The 14,401-nt window shown below is 31.7% G+C and overlaps 1 long non-coding RNA gene across 1 annotated transcript; it reads right to left on the bottom strand.

The window, feature by feature from the left end:
- Positions 1-5,591: 5,591 nt before the first annotated feature.
- On the bottom strand, positions 5,592-13,244 carry LOC124427025. The gene is made up of 3 exons (XR_006942855.1): positions 13,168-13,244; positions 12,813-12,875; positions 5,592-5,961 (listed from the first exon to the last, which is right to left on the bottom strand). It is a non-coding gene; the product is annotated as an uncharacterized LOC124427025 (long non-coding RNA).
- Positions 13,245-14,401: the final 1,157 nt, after the last annotated feature.

The raw sequence follows: 14,401 nt of genomic DNA, 5'->3' as shown, positions 1-14,401 counted from the left end.
ACAACTACTACTTTTCGAACTATCATCTTAACATTTCAAACTCGATTCAAGGAATTGTATGATATCGTCATACTAGTTTTCCTTGCAGGAAAAGAGAGAGAGAGACAGAGAGAGAAAGAGAAAGAGAGAGAGAGAGAGAGAGAGAGAGAGAGAGAGCAACGTCCAGTCGAAATTATACTATTACATATTTCATATAAATCTTCAATTTTTTTAAAAATGACATTCTCAAGTAACCAACTGTATAAATATATATATATATATATATATATATATATATATATATATCAAATCGAGTTACCACCTTTCAAATGTTATTAATTATCGATCGATAAATTTGAAGGAATTTAGAAAAAAAAAAGAGAAATAATCAAAGATAAACCATAGACACGTATGTAAGTATGTACTTATGCATACAGAACGATATAATGCCGGCTCGTTTCTAGGCCGACATTAGAGTTTACTTGGCGTCCATACCAGTGGCGTGTTACCTGTCTAGAGTTAATTAACTTAATTAATGGATTGGCCACCCTGTCAGAGTTTACTCAGTGCTGCCTGGCTCAAGTAGGTACCTAGAGAAACCGGCAACAAACATCAAAGATAAATCGTCTGAGTTCAAGGAGAGAGAGAAGGCTTATTGATGAACATGTTTTCACGAGGCCGTATTGTTAATCTCATAATATTAACAATGAAACAATAGAAAATACTAATGTTTTATAATTTATATATTATGTTTTATAATTTATGTAATTATATACCATCTATATATTGTTAAAATGATATAAATAAATATATATATATATATATATATATATATATATATATATATGTAAAGTCATTAAAGTAATTTCGTTAAAGGGATGAGAAGAACAAAAAGAGGAAATAAAAAATGAAAGAATAAAAAAAAAAAAAAGAAGAAGAGAAAAAAGCAAAAACCTTCGAACACGTGACGTAAATTTTTAGAAGAAAATGGATTCGTTAGTTGGATTAAGGAAAAAAACAGAAAAGAAAGAAAGAAAGAAAAAAAAAAGAAAAAAAAAAGAGAGAGAGTGAGAGAGAGAGAGAGAGAGAGAGAGAGAAAGGAAAAGAAATTAATATAAAACGAGATTCCCTTTAGAGAAAATTTTTCCTCTTGATTTTGCAACCCCCCCCCCCCCGGAGAGATAATAATACTGCTTTCGAATGGAAAAAGTTGTGCCGCGGTGGACCGAGCTATCGGCGATCCCGTTTTACGTAATTGCCGGCTCAAAGGAGGTAAGAACTGGCTCGGCTTTCGTAACCTTATTCTTCCTGCGAAAATTGCATTTCTACTCATCTTCAGTCGGATACAGTCGGAGGTAAGGGATCCAAAGGGATTTCGTCCTAAGCGTGCCATAAATCGAAAGTTTTCTACTTCCCGCAATCGTACGCCAAATCGGATTATGAAATTGAATAGTCTCGGTCCGTCTCTGAGAATAGAACGAAGAAAAGGAAGCTTCAACTAGAGAGAAAGAGAAAGAACGAAAGAGAGAGAGAGAGAGAGAGAGAGAGAGAGAGAGGGGGAAAAAAAGAGAAAGGGAAAAAGGTTTGCCTTCCGGCTCTTCCTTCTCTCTCCCTTGGAGTTTACCTTTTTCCTTTTCTTCCTTTTATTTGTCCTTGAATTCCTGTGTTTAATGTCTGCCTCGTATCTAGCAAGTGGACGGGGACCTTTTTAAAACAACGAAAAATAAAAGAGAAAGAAAAGAAAAGAAAAGAAAAGAAAAGAAAAGAAAAGAAAAGTAAAGAAAGAAAGAAAGAAAAAATTTAATGAGTTTAGTATGTCGACTAAGTTTGGAAGATAATCATCGTTCTCTCTCTCTCTCTCTCTCTCTCTCTCTCTCTCTCTCTCTCTCACTTTCTCTTAACAACAATTATCTCACGTTGCTACCTTTATCTCTCAGGTAATCTCGGTGTAAAGAACTTGTCAACAAAAAAAAAAAAAGAAAGAAAAAAAGAAAAAAGAAGAAAAAAAGAAAAAGAAAAAATATAATAAAAAAGAAAAGAAAACGAAGCGAAACGAAAAAAAAATTGTATAGATACTAAGGCCACACACAGGATCGAATGAACGCATCCCCGATAAATATAGAATGGCTGTGAAGGGTGTTTGTAGTATAGTTGTACCGGTATTGTGTATCGATTTCCATTTCAAATCAAATGCAATTGCAGTGCTTATCGGGTGCCCGTTGTCTCAGGCCATGTCAAGTTGTATGGCAATGTATTTGCATAGATAGGATTCGAACTGAAGTAAGGCCACGTTCGAGAGATTCGATCCATATGCCACCGCGTGAACTATTTCTCCTATTGATTCGATCGAAAACTATTCTCAATCGTGTTGAATAAATATATGTTTCCCTCCCTCTCTCTCTTTCCCACCCTCTCTCTCTCTCTCTCTCTCTCCCTATCTCTATCTATCTCTTTCTTTCTCTCTCTTTCTCCCTCTCTCTCTTTATATATATATGTATGTGTGTCTAAATATTCGTAATGTATATATACATATATTTTATCTATATATGCAGATATGTATATATATATATATATATATATATATATATATATATATATATATATAAATACATATGTATCTTCAGTAACGATCAATGATTATTGTATTTACTGTGGTTTCCTTTGAAGCAACCAAACAGCTAGGATCCCATTGTTCACATGATATTCACTGGAACTATCGTTCAATATAGACACCCATAGAAATCACCAAATGTTCTCTCATTTTGGTTTATCTATTTATGTTAGATTGTAGTTCCTTCTAACATGGTTTCTGCTTTGGTACTGGCATTAGTACGTGCCATGCATTCTCCATTCCTGAGAACGCTTAATTGATCGTTAACTCGACGATCCTGCGTTAATGAACGGCAGAATGGATAGGAAACTAGGAGTAAATTTCTAGAAGGGCTAACGTCTCGAAAAGATGAATCAATCTAGATATATCTATGATATACATATACGTATGTAGATATAATAAATCAAATATGATAATAATTATAAATGTCTTATTTAAATTTTTTCTTCTTCTATTGTTTTTCTTTTCTTCGAAACATAAGAAACATAATTTGATTTTCTATACATCCATCTCATTTAATTACATATGAAATTTATATTGATCTATACACATATACATACATTCATATATATATATATATATATATATATATATATATACAGCTATATCATTTGCAAATTCGATTTCAAATAGCTAAATATTATCTAGAGTACTCGCATAGAGAGACAGAGAGAGAGAGAGAGAGAGAGAGAGAGAGAGAGAGAGAGAGAGAAAGAGAGAGAGAGAGAAAGGAGAGAAATATTTGTTCAGAATCATATCAATGTTATCAGGAAATAAATAGTGAGCGTATATAATAATCGATAATACATGTATAGGTATCGAGCACATTGCCACGGCTTTATTGCATTCCAGGATAGCTAGAGATATATCTGAAACTAATCCATGCTCCGTTTCTCGCGTATATCATGATCGAGGATCGGTACACCTACATGTATTTAATGTCCACGCGATTACGGGACAAACCGTTGTTTACTATCGGCTTCATTCACGCAAGCCATTCTGCAAAATTCGATCATATTTATATATATATATATATATATATATATATATATATATTTCATCAGCGAAATTTATTATTTCTTTCAAAAATAATTTAACGCTATCTGATATATATATATATCAGGAATTTCATTTATAGTTATAACGTAGATATATACATACATACATAGATCTATTATTTCGTAGATACATATATCTATCGTTTCTAATATTTTTAATAATGTAGATATAAATATCATATTTATACTCGTATCTTTTTATCCTATCTAAAAGAATATCTATTTCTCGTTCGTTGAATTTTTTTTTACTCCCTACGCGTGTGTATCAATATTAATATCATTATTATTTTATTTTTTGTTTCTTTTTTACATCAAAAAAAAAAAAAAAAAAAAGAAAATAAAACATTCGATTCGCCGAGTCACGATATATATATATATATATATATATATTGGAGAATTTCATTTTCGTCCTACTGTTTAATCGGACGCAATTTAGCTTGAAACGCGATACGCGATGGAATCCTTACGGAGGTGAATTCACAGATTACCAGGAAGGAATTTAATTTCGTTCGATCGGATCAGATCGATTCGCGAAAACGTCCACGTAAACTGGCAACAGGATCATCACAGTCGTAGTAGTAAGGGAAATAGTGGGGTGGTAGGGGTGGTTAGGCGGACGGGTGGGAAAGGCATACGAAATTAATGGTTATTCGAAAATCGCTGAGAACTTCAATATTCCTCCAGTAAAATACTGATCTCTAAATCCGTTGAAAATTAGAACGAGTTGCTTTGAAATCTAAACAAAAGTGCATACGTACCGTATCGATTCTATGCCGTATTGTGTTTTGTATTTTACCACATCGTGTACCGTACTAATTAAAGATTACGAGAGAAAAGATTTCAAATGATAAAAGAGAGTCAGAGAGAAATAGAGAGAGAGAGAGAGAGAGAGAGAGAGAGAGAGAGAGAGAAAGAGAAAGAGATCGAGAGATCGAGAAATTAGGAGAGAGAGAGAGAGAGAAAGATGGAAGATAGATATTCCAAGGCTCATTTACCACATCTGTCAAAAAATGGTACGGCTCTTAAGGGAGAATCACATTTTAACGAAAATAACCAAAGAAAGAGGGAAAGAATGAAAATAAGGATGTTTCCCCTTAAGTACGGTGGATACTGTAAACAGAAATATACATGGTTACGTAACTACTACGGTAGGAGACCGCAACTAAACGTAAAAGAACAAATGTGAAAATAAAAATGCAAACTTGGCGATCGTCCCCGAGTGTGCGATAGGGGAAAAAGAAGAAGAAGAAGAAAAAAAAAAGGAAAGAAAAAACCAAAAAGAAAGAAAAAAACGAAGAAAGAACCTTCGAGTGGAAAGCTCGAAAGGCTTTCGGTCTCGATTTCCTTGGTAAATTAAATTTATTTACCTTGGAGGAAAACGATTTTGAGAAAGACAAACAGACGGACGAACGGACAAAGTGAGAGAGAAAGAAACAGAGAGAGAGAGAGAGAGAGAGAGAGAGAGAGAGAGAGAAAGAGACAAACCGTATTTGTTGGACTACATTTATATCATCCTGAAAATAATTCTCCGACGTTGCTCGTAGATGATGTCACGTAACTCTCTTTCTAGCTTCAAAAACTGGAAAGTCAAATAGGCAATGGATGGAAAGAGAAAAGGAGAAGAGGCGATAGTAAAGGAGGGGGGGGTTTAAGGTATGACGATGATGCTATATAAGAATGGTATATAGTAAAGTCTAGAAATGAGGAGGGAGAAGGATAGGTAAAAGGGTGAAATTTAGAAGGAGATGTAAGCTCTTGAATGCAAGCTTTTTACTTTCCGAGAGATCTGAATCTTCTCTGTGCAACCACGTACAAAACGCGTTCGTGTTCAAATGTGTCCCGACTTTTATATATTTTCTTTCTTCCCCTCCTCCTGCTCCTCCTTCTCCTTCTTCTTCTTCTTCTTCGCTTTTTCTTTTTCTTCTCCTTTATCTTTTTAGTTCTTAAACCATTTTAGTTTTCTATCCGTCAGCCCGTTCCTCGTGATATTTCCAAGATCCGCCATTATTTCCATGCATGGGTATTCCTATTCTTAGCACGGCCTGCTTTTCAGCCAGCGTGTACTTAATGTTCATAATCGGTTTTGCTTGAGATTCTTCTGCCAATGGTTTTGCTTTGCTCTGCTCTGCTCTGCTCTGATCTACTCTGCTCTGCTCTGCTCTGCTCTGCTCTGCTCTGCTTTGCTTTGCTTTGCTTCGCTTTGCTTTGATTCGCTTGCTTGCTAGTTTCCTAGCTGGCTAGCTAGCTCTGGCTAGCTAGTTTGCTTGCTTGCTCGCTTGCTTTCTTGTTTCCTTGCTCGCTCGCTCGAACGATCTATAAAGAAACGTTTCTTTTGTTAAGGTGACATTCGCTTGATTCGTTTGCAATAAAAAAAAATAAAAAAATAAAGAAAAAACCAGTTTTTAATTCTACGAACAAACGCATTTCAATTATGGGATGAATTATTATCAATGTTCAATTAACGATTGGAGATAAATTTCTTCAAAAAAAAAAGAAAAAAAGAAAGAAAAAGATACTTTATATATATATATATATATATATATATATATATACATATATATTACATTGATCGAAATTATATAGATCAGATTGATAAATCGTATATGTCACTTTAAGTAATAATTTTATTAGCGATAAATCGTACAGTGGATATCTATGTACGTACTGATTTATTTATTGTACGGTTAATTATTTAGATCAATAAATTATACGAAATGATAAAACTTGAATTTCTCTCTCTCTCTCTCTCTCTTTCTTTTTCTCTCATTCTATCTACTATGCTGCGAAAATATCATATTTATTAAATCGCTCTACAAATGTCAACGTTATATATTTATAAGAAATACTAAATTTCGAAGTATACAGTATCATGCGTACGTATACAAGTATATACAAATACATACATACATATATTCATAAATATATATATATATATATATATATATATATATGTATATATATATAAATGTGTACATACATACTTTATTACATTGATGTCGATGAATCGAAACGCGCGTAGTTTTAGGTGTTCCTCAGGGAACGCGTAACAAGGCCGGTTCCGTAAAACGATCGATGTAATCGTTCCCAAGGGAATAGCACGGGAAAGTGGTAAAGGAAATAAGAGCGTGCAGTAGGGAGGTAGGAAGGGGGTTGTAAAGGGAATTAAAGGGGAAGTGGGAGAGGGAAAGGCTGATGTTGTAGAAACCATAAGGCGTTCTAGATGCCGTGAAAGTGAATGGGTGGTGGTGGTGATGGTGGTGGTGGTGGTGATGATGATACTGGGTGGTGGGTGGAGGTGGGAGGTGGGAGGGGAAGAAGGCACACGCTGAGAGATTCTTTGGAATAGGTTGCTTTCTATGATGAGGTGAGGTGAGGTGAGGTGAACTGAGATATGGTGAGGTGAGTGGTGGTGAGATGAGGTGAGGTGAGGTGCGGAAGTGATTTTTAAAGTGGCGATTCCTGGCCACCACCATCTCTTTTCTTCTGAATGTTCCTCTCTTTCTCTCTCTCTCTCTCTCTCTCTCTCTCTCTCTCTCCATACCCCAAGCCTCTCCTTCTTTCCACTCCCTTCTCCCTCCCCCTTCACCCTCCTTAACTCCCCCCAGACATCCCTTGGATGCCACCTTACTTGAAATATCGCCGTGACTAGACGCGAATCCGTCTACCATAAATAACAATCACGAGATTCCTACGACGTCATAGAATGTTTCCTGACCTCTCTTTTACTATCCTTCTTCGTCTTTTCTCTTTCTTTTCTTTCTTTCTTCTTGATTTCTTTTTCTTCATCGTATTCTTCATCTTCTTTCTTCTTCGACATCGAAGTTCTATCCTTAGCTAGGTGTATACTTTATTCTCATTCTTTTTCTTATCGATAACATTAAAGTGATATCTTCGATTTTTATCCTCCTGCTTGTTTTGATATCATACGAATATTTTGTATTCCATTCTATTTTTATTCCCATGATATGTAGTTTATCAAACGGAATTGTCATTTTATATCGTTAGTTGAAAAATTCACGAGACAAATGCTTATATTTTGTTTTGTAATTGTAATTATTATTATTATTATTTTTTTTTTTAATATTAATAATATTAATACATATATATATATATATAAACATGTTTAATAGTTAATTAAAAAATTTCGAATAATTATTAAATATAATCTCGTAGTTTACAAATATTTCTATATATAAAAAATATATATATATATATTCTTATATATTATTATATATTAATATTTAATAGATGTTTTTAATTTTTATTAATTAATTCTAGGTCTCACTTATATACTATAATTTTCCATTAATAATTATTATTAAATACATTCTAAAGAATAAAAATTATATTAAAATATTATATATATATATACATATGTATGTTGATTTAATTTTTTAAGCCTTCGATTTTAATCATTTGTCATATCCTGAATAAACTATATAGACAAATAATATTATCTTGGACGATCCCGACTTTCGTAAGAATACTTTCGAGCATGAATGCGTCGTAAGTTAATGCTTTATCTTCTCCTCTTCCTTGTTTATCAACTTCTTTCTTTAGTCTCAATGAAAGCACTGAAAAGGACTGACGTAGGCAGCTTCGTCGAAAATTACTCCGAATCGATTAGAGGATAAGGGATGGTACATTAATCATTTTGACGAGACATTTCCCTCGTGTCGCGTCACGAAAACTTTGATTATTATTATTGTTCTTGCTATTATTATTGCTTGATACGTGTTAATGTATACGCGATATGCAATTTACTATTATAAATAAGTAAATAAATAAATAAATAAATAAATACATTCATTTATTTCGAAGGATTAAATGAAAAGTAATCTTCATTTGAATTATCCAATCCATTTCGAAACGTTGCAATTACATTTGATATAACATTACATTGTATTCTCAACTTATTATAAATTATCATTAAACAGAATACAATGATAAATTCTTAATATTTATAATCATTGAAAGAAGCAATTATGTATTTGAATATAAATTACATATCCATAGATATAAAATTAATTTGAAAATATTTCAATAATTTATAATTATCTATATAGTTATATACTTTTTATTTTATATATATATATATATATATATATATAAATTATAATTTAAGTACTGGAAAATACTATATATAACTACTAAAAGACTGAACTTTGTATTATTTCGAACGTCGAAATTTTCGTCTTTGTGGAAGCTGATATCTCTCTCTCTCTCTCTCTCTCTCTCTCTCTTTTTCTTTCTCTTTATATCTTTCTATCGTTATCATTGCTTAAAAAAGAGGCATGTAAATTCGACCCCTTTTCCCAAGCGGTAATCCACGAACCCATTAAAAGCTGGGCTTTCGCATTTCGTGCAAAATATCTGTGGGGAAGATACGATGATGATGGTTGTAGTGGTGGTAGTAATGGTTTTGGTGGGAGGTGAAAAGAGGGGTGCTCTCGAATAAAAGGTAAAGTGAGCAGCGTTTCCAGTCAATAAATAGTTTCACGGTAGAACGAAGCTGCGAGACGTTGAAAAACACTGACTTTTCGAGACGGCCAATCAACGAACTTTTGGCAAATCATGGAGAGAAAAAAGGGAAATGGGAGATTCGTCAAAGAAAGCACTTTAATGAGGATATCTCGTAGCTTGACGGCCCTATTGTAAAGGACTATCCAAAAGAATTAGCGGGTGCGATCACTGAAAAGGAATTATTTCGTTCCATTTGAGAAGAATCCTTTTACTTTTCTCTCCGTGAAGAGACTGTGACTTTTAAGACGAGGCGCGTTATCCTCACAAGATAGTATAAATGAAAATGCTTTGAAATTTCTCGATTCAATTAATCATTCGAATCGTTCTACGTACTTTCGTAGAGAAAAAGAAAAAGGAAAAAAGGAAAAAAGAAGAAAGAAAGAAAAAAAAAAACACAAAGAAGAAAAAATGATATAACACAATATTCAAATCGATCCTCTTTTGATCTTATTAATTTTTTTTACCTTTGTCCTTTTATTTTGTTTTTTTTTTTTTTCGAACAATTGAAACAATTAGAGAAATAATATCTTTCAAAATTGTCAAATATTACAAAGAAATGATTTCGTACGAAAGGATCATTATATTTCATTTTCTATTCTATCGGCCATTTCTGCGTAACAATTAATAAGTCGAGTTTTACGAATTTTTGGGAAAAAGAAAAGAAAAGAAAAAAAAAAAAAAAAGAAAAAGGATATAAATAAATAAATAAAAAAAGAGAAGAAAAGAACCTTCATACGACGAACATTTAAATCGATTTCCTTGTCCCTGTTCTCCTTCCCCCAATTCTTCGTGACGATAAATTATGTTACCTTCTACGGGAGAAAATTATCTGTGTTGTTAAGTCTACGAAAAAAGAAAAAAAAAAGAAAAAAAAAGAAAAAGAGGTAGAAAAAGAAAAACGAAAACCGAAGAAACAATATCGTTAAGTAGTAGAGATTAGTAGTTATGCCAATGAAGGAATGAGAATGATAAGGGAAAAAGAAGAAAAAAAAAAAAAAAAAAAAAAAGAAAAAAAGGGAAAGATGGATATAGATCCTGTTTAAAGAAGGCTCGCTATTCAAAGTATTAACATTTTTTCCTGTCATCCCTCAGGATGATGTTTTTCTTCCAAAGTTCCCCCGAGATAATGCTTTTTTTGTCTTCCTAGAAATTTCTGGAGGCAGCTCTCATTCATCTTCCACTACGTCGACGAGCTTCTCGCCCTCCTTCCCTCCCTTCCACTCTCTCTCTCTCTCTCTCTCTCTCTCTCTCTCTCTCTCTCTCACACACACACTCTCTCTCTTTCTCGTATATCAAATTAAACCATTAAAGAATTATTTATATAAATTGTACAAATAAATTTATCCCAAATTATTTTCAATTATCATATGCGCGTATCTAATAATTTTCTTTGCTTCTGCTGATGGGAGATTAAAAAAAAAAAAAAAAAAAAAGAAAAAAAAAACTGACGACTCGTGCGTGTGTTTGACGAAACGAAGCGAAGCGAAACAAAACGAAAAATAATAAAAAAGAAAAAGAAGAAAAAAGATTAGAAGAAAAAATATGAAGGTAGAAAGGTAGAAGAGAGAGAGAGAGAGGGGGGGGGGAGGGAGGATATAGAGAAAGATAGAGAGAAAACGAGGAAAAAGAAAAGATACCAATTAAAAGTTTTCTCTACGAATCGTAGCGAGTAAAGGGAATGGAAGATCGTTGAAAAGCATCGAGAGTTGCTGCATCAATATTATCGGTAAAATTATTGTAAGAGTTAGGCCAGTTAGTTGTCAGAAAGTTTCTATCGCCAACTTTATTCGACTTCCATGCAATCAACTTTGTTAGGAACATTCGTGTTGCAATGGTAACTCTTTCTCTCTCTCTCTCTCTCTCTCTCTCTCTCTCTCTCTCTCTCTCTCTCTCTCTCTTTCTCTCTCTCTCTTATTCCCTCAACTGTGGCGTTAATGCATCGCATGAAATGTCAAGCGAAGCGAGTATCCCAAAGCGACCTTTTCGACGTACACAATCTCTGCTTGTCGCTGTAACGTTTCTATATCTTACAAACTTATAATTACAATCCGTAAAAAAAAAAAAAAGAAAAAGGAAAAGAAAAGAAAAAAAAAATAGAAAAAAAAGAAGATCCATACATCCAACATTCGTCTCTTTTGGCAACGATTAAACGTACCATACCATATAGAAAGATATAAAATTTTAATCATTATTTATATATATATATATATAAAATTTTATCTAATTAACTTTTATTTTGAACATATTTAACTAATTAACAAAATTACATTTTCTCTTTAATTATAATTACGTATCTCTGGTGGCCGTGAATAAGAATAAAAAGTCTGTATTATTGGTTTTACCGAATAGCACTTATACAACATAATGTTAAATGTACAAAGTGCAATAATATAATGATCATCCGTTAGATTTCATATGTGAAAATTTCTAACACATACATATGTATCGTCCCATTACATAATGTATCTATTATGAATATATCTATACGTACATATATATATACGTACGTATACGTATATATGTACTACGAGTAAATCACAGCGATGTACAATATATTATCGTACATATCCTGTTTAAACCAAAATTTGACTTACACGCTTTATACCGCCCTCCAGAAACATTACATATATATATATATATATATATATATATATATATATATATATATATATATATTTACGAGCGCAGTACGATTGTCTGAAATTATTTGATAGAAGAACTTTTTTTTGAAATGAAGTAAAATGAAGACAGAACAAAAGGAAATAAAAAAAAAAAAAAAAAGAAAGAAAAGAAGAGAAAAAAGGAAAAATCAAAAAGGGAAGCGAAAAGAAAAATCTTTGAAAATAATTAATTAACATTATTCTTTTTCAAGAATTTTTTTAGATATTAATTATACGATCGTACGTGTATATATATATGTATATATATATATACGTATATATATATATATAATATGTAGATATTGAATTTCGAAATAATGTGGTATATTAAATTGAATGGTTTGAGCTTATCGTTTTATAGATTCCTTTTTTTTTTTTTTTTTTCATTAACGAACGACGAGTAAAATATTATAAAACGCGTTTGCATAAACGAAACATTAAATTTCCTAGGAAAAAGTGGGTCGAATGTCCAAAGATCGCGAGAAAAGAGAAGGGATCTCTGAGAGTGTACGATATAAACTAACACATAAGCCTCCTTTCAATCTACCCACTCCCTCGCCGTCTAGTCTTACTCTTACGCTACTCCCGAAGTGGGTTCGTGCATTTTCGAGATTAAAGCATTTACGAGGTATTCGTACGTGTGGTTTTGTAAGTAAAGCGACTTTACTCTGTATATATATATCTATGTGTATGTATGTATTTGTACATATATATTGTATATATGTATATATATATATATATATATATATATATATATATATATATATCTTTCAAAATCTTCCATGCTTTTGGTTACTACCAAACGTGTAGGGGAAATGATATTGTATTGTTATAATAGAAAATAATATTCTAATCGCTGCAATATATACATATATAATATAATATAATTAATCGTAATATATTATATTAGAAGAAAATAAGATGCAAATATATTACAGTATAATTAATTATGCTGTGTAATGTATTAATCGGTTAACTTACTTATCCATTATCCTCTTTTAGAGAGTATGCGGTGCTCTCGGTTTTTTTCCGATACTAATATACCTATAAATATTATATTACTTAAAGTACATTCTTAACTACTTAAGAAGTTCGTATTATGAAGTAAAGAATTATTGATTATTCGACGTGACAAAATGAAATGAAATTTTTAAAAATATAAAATAAAAATATTTCCTATCTCTATCGATCGAAATAAATTATCGAGTTATCGTTAAATATCATTTGGAAAAATAATATGATATAATTAATATTAATAACAGATATCTATATAAAATAGAAATTATTTTTAAATATTATAAGTAGATTATATTGGCCATTATTTATTTATTTATACCTGTGTGTATGTGTGTCCGCGTTAGTGAGAAATTATATTTCCTATGTCGCTACGCGATGTATCTTCTCTGACGTCTCACGATGGAATGAATATGATGACGAATAAGAGACAAATATAATTATCCTGTTTTTGTGTCATACGTTAAGAGTACGCGTCTTCTATTTCTCCTCTCTCCTTCTGTATACTTACATGTATGTAAACAATCGAGTTATTTAAAAGTATACATTTAATAGATCTAGAGAATAATAATGCTTTCAATGACGAATTACGTTCCTTTTATTTTCTTTTCTTTTTCTTCTTTCTTTCTTACATTCCTAATGGAAAATAAACGTCGATATTTTTTTTTCTTCTCTCTTCGTTCTTTTTCTTTATTCTTCTGGGGGGAGGGGGAGGGAGATTGGGAGGAAAGAAAAAAAGGAAAAAAATAAAATGAAAAAAAAAAAGAAAAAGAAAGAAAGAAATCCTCTTTCACTCTGATCTATGAATTTTTTTTCATTGAACAAAAAAAAAAAAAAAAAAAAAGAAAATATATCGTATATATATATATATATTCTTCCGTCAGATTAAGATTTTTGCATGGATCGACGTTTGAATTTATCTTATCGTTAGATTAAACAAGGTTTTACGTGAAATAATACGAATATGGTTAACATAAAAATACAGATAAGAGAAAGGGATATGGTATTTTCAGAAATGAGAACTTTATACGATACGTTTTCACATATAACGGTAATATTAGAATAGCGTACTGGTAGTTAGGCGAATATAATACGCATAATATGTCCCATCGTTAGAATTGTTACGCGTTCGCACTGGTATTACGCCAACAAGAGTCTAGTACCATAAGATAAGTTAAGGAGTATATGTAATAGTTAACATATTATATATACGCAATGCTGTGTACTGAATATATATGTTAACTGGATAATAAATTAGAATTGTAATTATAGAGAAAGGTAATATGTTCCATGTAATATTACGTTAGTGAAATATATGGATAAATTTATACGCATAACTCGTTTCAAGATTTTTCTTTCCTTTTTTTTCTTTCTTTTTCTTTTCTTTTTTTGTTTTTTTCTTTTTTTGTTTTTGTTCCTTCAGTATCTCAATTCAGAATTAACATTTTCTTTCCTTGTCTTTGCATTATCTCTTTTTTCCCTTTTTATTTTCATTACTATAATAATTCGTTAATCAAAATTGACAATCTAATAATTATAGATACACCCTTTATTAT

This window comes from Vespa crabro, chromosome 9 (assembly GCF_910589235.1).
Source record: "Vespa crabro chromosome 9, iyVesCrab1.2, whole genome shotgun sequence".
Classification (NCBI taxonomy): domain Eukaryota; kingdom Metazoa; phylum Arthropoda; class Insecta; order Hymenoptera; family Vespidae; genus Vespa; species Vespa crabro.
This window is presented reverse-complemented; position numbering and strand designations above follow the sequence as displayed.